Source organism: Podarcis erhardii, assembly GCF_964252035.2.
Source record: "Podarcis erhardii genome assembly, chromosome: 2".
NCBI classification, from domain to species: Eukaryota; Metazoa; Chordata; class Lepidosauria; order Squamata; family Lacertidae; genus Podarcis; species Podarcis erhardii.
In genome coordinates, this window is record NC_138498.1 from 122,303,282 (window position 1) to 122,313,592 (window position 10,311).

A 10,311-nucleotide genomic window follows, 5' to 3' on the forward strand; every position below is an offset into this window, starting at 1 on the left:
CAGGTGGGAGTTGATCACGGTGAGGGTTTGCCAAGCGTGCCTTCCTCTCAGCATGTTTCTCCCTCGCGTCCTGAGTTTGAGTGTCTTCAAAGCCCATGACACCTTTGGTAAAGGCTGTTCTCCAACTAGAGCGCTCGCAGGACACTACTTCCCAGTTGTTGGTGTTTATACTACATTTTTTTAAAATGTAAATGTTCAATGATACACAGGAGACACAGGTTCAATATTGTCACTGAAATGTGTCAATTGATGTACGAAGTTTAATGATATTACAGTGGAGCCTTGGGTAACATTGCCTTACCAGCTTACATCACCCTTGGCTTGCGACCGGTGCAAATCCGGAAGTACCGAAATGAGTTACTTCTGGGTTCGCGCCGTTCGCACACGTGCAGAAGTGCTAAATTGCATCTGTGCGTGCACAAAGGCGACGCTTTGGGTCACGTCATTGTCGGGTTGTGGCGGGGCCTCCAAAATGGATCCCCGCCATAACCCGAGGTTCCACTGTATAACATTTGGATGAAATAAAGCAGTTTGCAGAATGTTACAAATCATTACCATATTTTGCCATGTATAAGACAATGAGTTGGGTTGAAGCAGATGTTAATACGAAGGCAGCAATGTGGGAAGCAGTAAGAACACCAGCAGCAGGCTTCCCTGAGGGCCTTCTCAGTAGTGGCACCCTCCCTGTGGAACTCCCTCCCACCAGATGTCAAGGAAATAAACAACTATCTGACTTTTAGGAGACATCTGATGGTAATCCTGTTTACGGAACTTTTTAATGTTTGATGTTTTACCATTTTTTAAGTGTTGTAAGGTGCCCAGAGTGGCTGGGAAACCCAGCCAGATGGGTGAGTTATAAATAAATAATAATAATAATAATAATAATAATTACTACTACTACATGGGAGCAGCTTATACATGAGAAAATACGGTGCATTTAAAGAAAATAAAGTGACATAAACCAATGAGATGTAACTTGCAAAAACTTATTGATGATAGTTGCACTCCTTTAATAATGTATTCATGTTTTGAATGTGAAAGTCACTTCAGGTTTAGCTCATGTCACTTTTCATCAGAAAATCCACATGGAAGAAAAACCTGATAAATGCTTGGACTCTGAAAAGAGCATTTGGTGGAACCCACCCTTTGTATCCCACCAATGAATGTTTATAGGGAAAGAAACAGAAAAATATCACACCATGTCAGAAGTACTTCAAGCCTCCCTCTTCTATCTTGCAATAAAGCTCCATCCAAGAATCTTAGCCCTCAAAAGCCACCAGGGAAGCATCTTCAGGCAGCTCAAGCAACAGCAACGGATCATCATTAACTTTTAGCAAGTAAACAAGCTTTAAAATATATAGCTAACAATGGAACTGGCGGAAATGACTGGCAGAATCCGAGACCAGGGAGAAGAGTCGGTGGAAGAAGATTGGAAGAAATTTAAAGTTTATTTACAGAAACATTGTAAAATTAAGGAATGTTAGAAGGAGGCTGGAATGAAGTTATGTGGCTTTAGCAGAAATATTATAAATGATTAAGTAAAAATAGATTGTTAATGGATGAAAGGAGGAAAGGTAAAGTTACATTATATTAAGATAAATTATAGGATAAAAATTGGGAAAGATGGAAATAGCTAACCGAACTAGAATACAAAAAAGGGAGGTGCGAGGAGGTCAAGGAAACAAGTAAATGAAAGATAAGTCATGGGAAGGTTCGTTGTGTTTTTTAATTGTTTCTATTTTTCTGTTTTTCTGTTTTTTTATAAAAAAAATCCTATTCTCTTCTTTCTTTATTGTGATGTGTTATTAAGTTTTTGTTTAACTTGGAATTATTTTTATATATAACAGCTCTGGCACTCTACACACACACACACACACACACACACACACACACATACACACACACACTGCTGCAGCAGAAACATAGCAGAATTCTTTGTCATTCTGGTCACTTCTCAAAGATTTTATGAGGTCAATAAAGAATTGTAAAGAGTCCGAAGCATGTTTGTGGCTGGAGTATGTTCACTGTGAAGAGAGGCTAAAGCGCTTGTGGTCTTTGAGTTAGGTCCAGGAGGATGGGGAATCTAGAAGTTCACATGGAATTGTAGAGCTGGAAGGGACCCTGAGGGTCATCTAGTCCAACCACCAGCAATGCAGGAATCTCAGCTAAAGCATCCTTGATATTTGGCCATCCAAACTCTCCTTGAAAACCTCCAAGGAAGGAGAGTTCACCACCTCCACTGTCAAACAGCTCTTACTGGCAGAAAGCTTTTCCATACGTGTCTTCGGAATCTCCTTTATTGCAACCAGAATTCTGAATTCTTGTTAGATATTTTGAACTGTTTGGAGAAAAACTAGAAATCATCACCACAGGTTGGGAAAAATGGATAAAAGGAAGCCCTGATATCCTCACATTCTTATTCCCAACCCCTACCTGCCCTTCACCATAAAATACTAGGATTGGTTACAACTATATATATATATATATATATATATATGTATATATATTGAACCTTTTCCTGGCTAAGGCTATGTAAAAGTATGTAAGTACCTACTGTAGAATAATAACAGAGAACCTGAAGTCCAGAACATGTCCCAAGGTCCTGTATCACCTGAATTAAGTTCACACCAACTGTATCTGATTAATATTCTGTTTTAAGTAAAACCCATCCCTTATATAGCCTGGAGAATCTGCTGCCATCTTTAGGTTTTTGTTGTCAAGTGCTCCTTTGTGTTCAGATCAGGTCTCAGTATAATGATGTAGCACTTTGGGATGAAGATGCAGCCCAGAAGCCCAGCACTGGAGGCCAACATAGAGAAGACCTGCACGGCTACCATGTATTTCCCCTTGGTACTCAGGTAGGTGGGCACAAAGGACACCCAAACACTGCAGAAGACCAGCATGCTGAAGGTGATCAGCTTGGCTTCATTGAAGGCCCCAGGCAGCTTCCTGGCTAGGAAAGCCACCATGAAGCAGATAGCAGCCAGGAAGCCCATGTAGCCAAGGGCACCATAAAACATGACCACAGACCCTTCATTGCATTGCAGGATAATCTCTGCAGGCTGAGAGTGCATGTCAGACTCTGGGAATGGGGGAGAGGTACTCAGCCAGGTGGTGCAGATGAGAACTTGGACACTGGAACAGGAAATGACAACAGCGTTGGCCAGACTTTTCCCCAGCCATCTCCTCACCCTGTTCCCTGGCTTTGTGGCCATGAAGGCCAGCACCACAGTGACGGTTTTAGCCAACAAAGAAGAGACAGCAGCTGAGAAGATGACGCTGAAGACCATTTGTCGGAGAAGGCAAGTCTCTTTCCTTGGCCGGCCAATGAATAGGAAGGAGGACGAAAAAGAGACCAGGAGGGATACAAGGAGGATGAAGGAGAGGTTGTGGTTATTGGCTTTGACTATGGAAGTTTCTTTGTACTTAAGGAAGATTCCTAAAACAATGCTTGTCATTAATAGCAGGAAGATAGTAATGGAAGCTAGAACGCTCCCCAAAGTTTCTTCATAGGTCAGGAAGGCGATACTTTTGGGAACGCATTGAACTTGACCCTTGTTTGGATGCTGATCTTCGGGGCATTTGGTGCAATGTTTTGCATCTAAGGAGGAAAATTGAGTGCTTTAGCATCATTTAAATCCATAACCATCTATGTTCTATGACATTTTAGGGGGAAAGATGTCAGTATAAGGAAGGGCCAGGAAAAAAGAATGTCCAAAAAAGGAGTAGACAAAATTGGTTTATTTATTTGCTTAGGTAATATTTATGCTTATACTGTTGCCTTCCTCCATGATGATAGAGGTGGTTTTCAAAAATTTCTCAGTTTTATCACCAAAACAACCTTGTGATACAGTTAAAGCTGAGACGCAGTGACCTCCCACAGAGGTGCTTCTTGTATAGCTTTTGCTGAATTTATACTGTCCTGTTCTATGTGAAATGGTTTTACTTTACATAAACAAAATATTTGACGACCGAGGTTGCCTTCAGTGTCCTCTCCATGATTGTTAATTTGTTGTCCACCAACTGCTTCCTTTTCATTCTTTGTTTCAACCCACTTCCTAGAATTAACGTAGGTGAATAAAAATAGAGAAGCCAAAAAAGGAGACACATTCAAAAATGTCTTTGACTCTTTACGGAAAGTGTCCCTAAGTGAATGTTTCCACAATTCCTATTCTCAAAAGGGTTCCCGCTTATATTCACCCACCTTCCTGAGCAGAGATGGTCCCTTCTGCACATGGGGCACAAGCATAGCAGCAAACGGGCTTTCCTTCTTGAACCACTTTGGCGTATCCAGGTTGACAGCTTTTGGTACACCTGGAGCTAGGTACAGTCTAAACATAGAGAACATGCATCAAACAGAAAGTGTCAGGACTATTTGTGTCTCTGTCATTCATTTATGGAGTTTGGAAAGGACCTAAGAAGAGTCCCTATTCCCACTGACCCCAGGCACTTTTCCAGGGAAGCATTTTGATGCATGGCAGGGAAAACTCTTTGGTGTGTTTCCTTTTTTGTTCAGACATTTATATCGGACTATTCTGTGCAAAAGTATATATCAAAAAGCAAATTAAAAACCCTACATTGACAAAAGAGCAGCAATAAAACATACTTATGAAGGACCGCTAGATGGTTAAATCCAGTGAAAGCAAAGGACCCCTAGATAGTTAAATCCAGTGAAAGGTGACTGTGTCATGCGGCGCTCATCCCCCCTTTGAGACCAGGGAGCCGGCGTCCGTCCTGAGACAGCTTTCCTGGTCACGTGGCCAGCATGACTAAATGGCTTCCGGTGCAATAGGACACTGTGATGAGTGCCAGAGTGCACAGAAACTCTGTTTACCTTCCTGCTGTAGCAGTACTGATTTATCTTCTCACACTGGTATGCTTTTGAATTGCTAGGTTGGCAGCAGCTGGGACACAACAATGGGAGCAGCAGTTAAACATACCACCACCTGAAGACTCCAATTTCAAAAAGTGCCCCCTGAATTATGGTTACATTATTATTCTTTTTCCAAAGTGTTTTGAGTCTCCTGGCAAAGAATGGAGAGATGAGTCTCTTGCGACAGCTTCTTCCACTTAGACCTTCTGTCTCCCATCCCTCTATTAATGCCATTGCTGCTGCTAATAATGCTAATTGCTTAAGGTGGAATCCTTGGTGTCAAGAGTACGGCATTCAGCTTCCAATCAACCCCTCCCTGCACGGAAGTATGCTGGCACCATGTTGTTAACACAGGCCAGGAGATGCCATCAAGATTCCAGGTAGCAAGAGCTCTCCTTTCCACTCCTTGCTTCCTGAAATCTGAACATGAATCTCATTCACCCCCTGGGCTGACTTTGGAAATCCTGCACTCCACTGATTAGGGCTTATCCACACATCCTTTTGGGCCATCTTTCTAGTCACAGGTCCATGCATTAAAGCTCCATGTCAAAGCAGCCCCCTCCTTCCTTCCTTCCTTCCTTTTTTCCTTCCTTCCTTCCTTAAACAAAACCCTGCTCTGACACAGATCAGGACCTGTAAGTCGCATTGTGGCACAAATGGAAGTGTCAATGAGCCCTTACTCCCCAACAGGTGTGCAAGGGGCTGTAGTCAAAGTGCCCTTGGAATTATTCAGTTAGTGATTAGAGCTTTACAGATGTCATGTGGGATAAAGTATGCCATACCTTCTCAGACCACTCGGGCCACACAATGGCTTGTGAGTTGATTGTGAACTTCATGTCAGTAGATCCGTCTCTCCCTATACTCCCAACTGGCACTCTTACACGAGACTTATTGGGAAACATCACCCAGTTCTCAATGTCATAGTAGGCTGGTATGTGCCCATTCTCATCCAATCTGAGGCTGCCCATGGAAGTATTCAAAAACTGGAGACCTCTTAAGAATGGGTGGAGCTGGAATGGCAGGAAAAAACACCAGCATTTATGAAACAGTAATGTTGAATATAAGCCCTCTACACTTTGATCTCTAATCTCCTAGGAATTGGGGCCTGTGCACATTTCATCCGGAGTCATGAACCTTTTCAGCTATTCCATTTCCTTATTAGAACATTTGTAGGCAACTCATTGTATAAAATAACAAGGTTTCCAGAGATTAAGATAAATACAAAAGACAATAAAAATACTTCTTAAAAAATAAAAATAGCACAAATACCAAACTTTTTCAACATAGGTGGTCCTAGAAATCAGTGCACAGCTTAGATGCCAACTGCATGGGGCCCTGGGAGCCCAAGCACCGACAAAATTCCCCATGAAGGAGTTGGGCATCCACAAATTTTGGTGCCAGAGCCATGCACGCTGCATGACACCTACAGGCCCAGGCATAGGGGCCATATTGGCACTCCTAGTGCAGTTAGACCCTTACCTTATGAACAGAACACCATTTCCTCAGCTGCTCACTGTATCACCAGGGAAGGTTATTTGTCAATAGGGGCCACTCAGGTCTGCTCACAGCCAAGAGCATAGGAGTGGGATGTGTGGCCGTTCAGAGTAGTCCTCCTGCCTGGTAAAATTATCTGAAAGTTGGGGGAATTTGCACATACATACTCCCATGAGGTTGAAACTTTGGTTGCTCAGTATTCTAGATAATGTGGAAGCCTGCAAATTGAAGCCTCTCCTTTCCCTTCAAAGAGTAGCCGCTTTCAGTAGAACTTGCACAATGTGTTTCATACTATCCAAGTTGTTAAACCGCCCTGCACTCTTTTGACAAAGGCCAATTTTATCATGTAAAAGTTTAGATATTAATATAGAATTAAAAATTCCTTCTGTTTTACAGTTGATGGGCAGTTTCAAGTCCCAGCAGAGACACAGTGGAAGATGAGGAGGAACCAACTTCTGCTATGATGGCTGCATCTCTCTCAGGGCACCAGAGAGGAAGAACTAGATGGTGGGGGACTGTTCTGACATAACCACAATAGGCAGAAAGGTCTGCTTCTGCCACAAGACTCACTAATGAGATTCTCCACCAAAATGAGCAAATAGGGGGGTGGGGGAATCCTCAGCCCTAAATTTGATTCCAGTGGTGGGAAAATGAGTTGCAATTTGCAACAAGGAAAAGGAAATACCTGCCATGGCTGTAGCCTTTGACGTTCCAGCCTGTCTCCACCACTCGCCATCAGCATGAACTTTGATCTGGATGAATAGGCAGCATTCAAAGCCTGAGCCACAGCTTGGACACTGAAGTAAGTGATATAGCTGTCTTGAGACAGGACTCTCTCCAGCTCCTCTTCAGGCACCATCTCCAGTTTCTCATTCTCTGTGCATCTTGTCCGACTTTTTCCAGCCAATGTGTCCTTTCTATATAAACAATGAAATACTTTATCCCAAAACTGTATAAGGAGTTTGGAAGATGGATCATAGGGTTGGTATCTTTTCCTTAGTTGGGGCTTCATTATGAAGGACAAAGATCCATGAATGCACTGGAGAAGATCAGAATCACTATTCAAATTAATATTAATGTCTTGAAGACCTGTTGAGATCCAAACTTTCCCCCCAATTTGTTTCTCAAGAAATTTTTGTATTATCATGAGATCAATCCATGCCGCTTGGCTGCTTCTATAGTAAACAAATATTTTGACTTTGTCCCATATGATAAATGGTTCACTTGGAATGAGATATGGATTTAAGTTATGTTCTGGTATTCTTTTTAATAAGGCGATGCAAATTCCATTGTTCGTCATCAGATGTGTCAAGGCACTCAAGAACCTTTCTCCATTATCATTGTCTGAAACCAAGAGGCCAACCCATGTCCATCCAAAATTCAGGAGCAACTTGACAATCCCCCAATACTGAGTTTCCCCCTTGGGGACCATTTGGTAGACAAAGGGGACTTCAGTTTTCTCGTCCAGTGTCTGAGTCATAAAGCCATAACTGATCTAGTGAGGAAAGGAAGAGATTAGTGATTTGTTTCACTTTCAGGAAAAGGAATAGATACTGTATTTATTGTCTGTTATTACTGTGGTACCTCGGGTTAAGTACTTAATTCGTTCCAGAGGTCTGTTCTTAACTTGAAGCACCACTTTAGCTAATGGGGTCTCCTGCTGCTGCCGCGCCTCTGGAGCACAATTTCTGTTCCCATCCTGAAGCAAAGTTTTTAACCCGAGGTACTATTTCTGGGTTAGCGGAGTCTGTAACCTGAAGTGTATGTAACCTGAAGCATATGTAACCCGAGGTACCACTGTACTTATTATCTGTTATGGCTGGAGTTGATTGGAGTTTTAGTCTGAAAAATTTGGAGAGTGCAAGATTGGTGGATGCTGGAAGAAACATCCCTGGATCCAGTCTTCTACTATAGCTAAGGGTTTTCTCACTTTTTCATAGACCCTTCTTGTCCCTTCCCTTCATACCTGTGCAATTTTGTAGATACCTGACATGACTGAAATCACTTTTGAGATGGCAGAACTGGCCCGTTCAAGAACAGCCAGAAGGTTATTCCATCTTCCACAGCTATAGTTTGGAATATGGCTTTCACCACCTGCAAGCAAGTCTATCATGCCATCAGAAGTCATTCTTGCATCCAAAAAGTTCTCAAAGAGGTTGTAGCCCAAGGAGATGTTGGGTAAGAACCTGGAATCCAGGTTGATCTCCTGAACGGAGAACAAGAAGGACAAGATGTGCCAGTAGAACCTAGGTGTAAAACTGCAATGAAACATCAAATTAAAAATGTCAGAAACCTATTCACCATGTAAAGAAAACAAATGTTATTTCTAATCAATATCAATCTCAAAGTATCTCATCCCCAAAGAATGATATGTATGTTTGTAGTTTGGGCTGAGACAAGACATATTTTATTTTATTTCTTATTTAATAAAGTTATATACCGCTCTTCATCTGAGGATCCCTTTATTACAAGGTGAAAATGTATTGGCCATTTAAAAATAAAAACTAGGAGATTGCAAATTCCATAGCAAAAAAAGAAAGAAAACGGAGAAGCACACAGCCTTCAAAGTGGAATATTGCTATATTATGATTAATTAAACATAAACTATTGGAGTGGTGTCGGAGAAGCATGACATCCAGGGGCATCTAATTACTTACCATGCAAGCCTCTTTGAGGGAGTCTGGGAAAAAATGTATGGGTCTTCTTCAGTGAATGAACGTGGAGATATGATCCCAGCAATTATGAAGTCTCCAGGCCGGTAGTAATTGAGTGTTTGACTTTCTTCCCAGATCAGATTCTTGCGACATATTTTTCTAAGATTTTTGCAGTCTCCATGCGGCATGAGCAGGAGAAGCAGGAGGGAAATCATTTTGCCTGTATGTCCTACACTTCTCTTGTAGTTGCTCCTCTCCAGATAATCGGAAGCCAAAAACTCTTGCAAGAGCAAAACTGCAGTGACTTTCCCAGTGTGGGTAGCGTTCAGGTATCCCTCAGCTGTTCATTCAGACTGTGTCTGACATATCAGCTATTCTGTGCATCCACTTTTCTCTCCAGGCACAGAGCTAGGAATAACGTCATGCTGCCCTTGATTGTGATGTCTAGAAATATATCCTGATCCTGGCAAGAATGAATAGCTATGATTTTGACAATTATAAGGAGAAGGAAATTGACCACTGTAACAACCTGGAGTCCTTGCGCAACTTGAGTGGCAGGTGCAGAGATGAACAAAAACATGTTTACAAGAAATCACAGGTGCAGTGCCAAAGTTTGACGTGTGTGTGCGCCTGAGCAGCAAGTTTGGCCTCAACCGCATTAGGAAATCTCTACAGGCAGGTCAAACCAAGTCCCATCTAGTCCAACATGCCATATATTTCAGTGGCTGATCACACACCTTTGAGAAGCTCACAAGCAAGGCATGGGGGCAGTAGACCTTTGGTGGTCTTTTTATTTTAATAATTTTATTGGAATTTTATTTACAACATAACATAAACCCCCCCACCCCCAATACACAATCCACCCTCATTAAACGTGAACATAACATACAACAGTACAAACAACGAAATAAAAGACTTCCTTTATCCTGTATCAGGCCTCCTTATTTAGCCAGTGTGGTGTAGTGGTTAAGAGCGGTAGTCTAGTAATCTGGTGAACCGGGTTCGCATCTCCGCTCCTCCACATGCAGCTGCTGGGCGACCTTGGGCTAGTCACACTTCTCTGAAGTCTCTCAGCCCCACACACCTCACAGAGTGTTTGTTGTGGGGGAGGAAGGGAAAGGAGATTAAGACTTCTTAGGGTAGTGATAAAGCGGGATATCAAATCCAAACTCCTCCTCCTCCTCCTCCTCCTCCTCCTCTTCTTCTTAACTGGTTCCTTTATGAATAATTATTAAGATTTATCTTATTATGTTAAATATCCACAAAGTCTCCTGCAGACATTAATCCAAA

At 42.2% G+C, this 10,311-nt stretch overlaps 1 long non-coding RNA gene across 1 annotated transcript; it reads right to left on the reverse strand.

The window, feature by feature from the left end:
• Positions 1-3,403: 3,403 nt before the first annotated feature.
• On the reverse strand, positions 3,404-6,478 carry LOC309337456. The gene is made up of 3 exons (XR_014154320.1): positions 5,656-6,478; positions 4,205-4,331; positions 3,404-3,601 (listed from the first exon to the last, which is right to left on the reverse strand). It is a non-coding gene; the product is annotated as an uncharacterized lncRNA (long non-coding RNA).
• Positions 6,479-10,311: the final 3,833 nt, after the last annotated feature.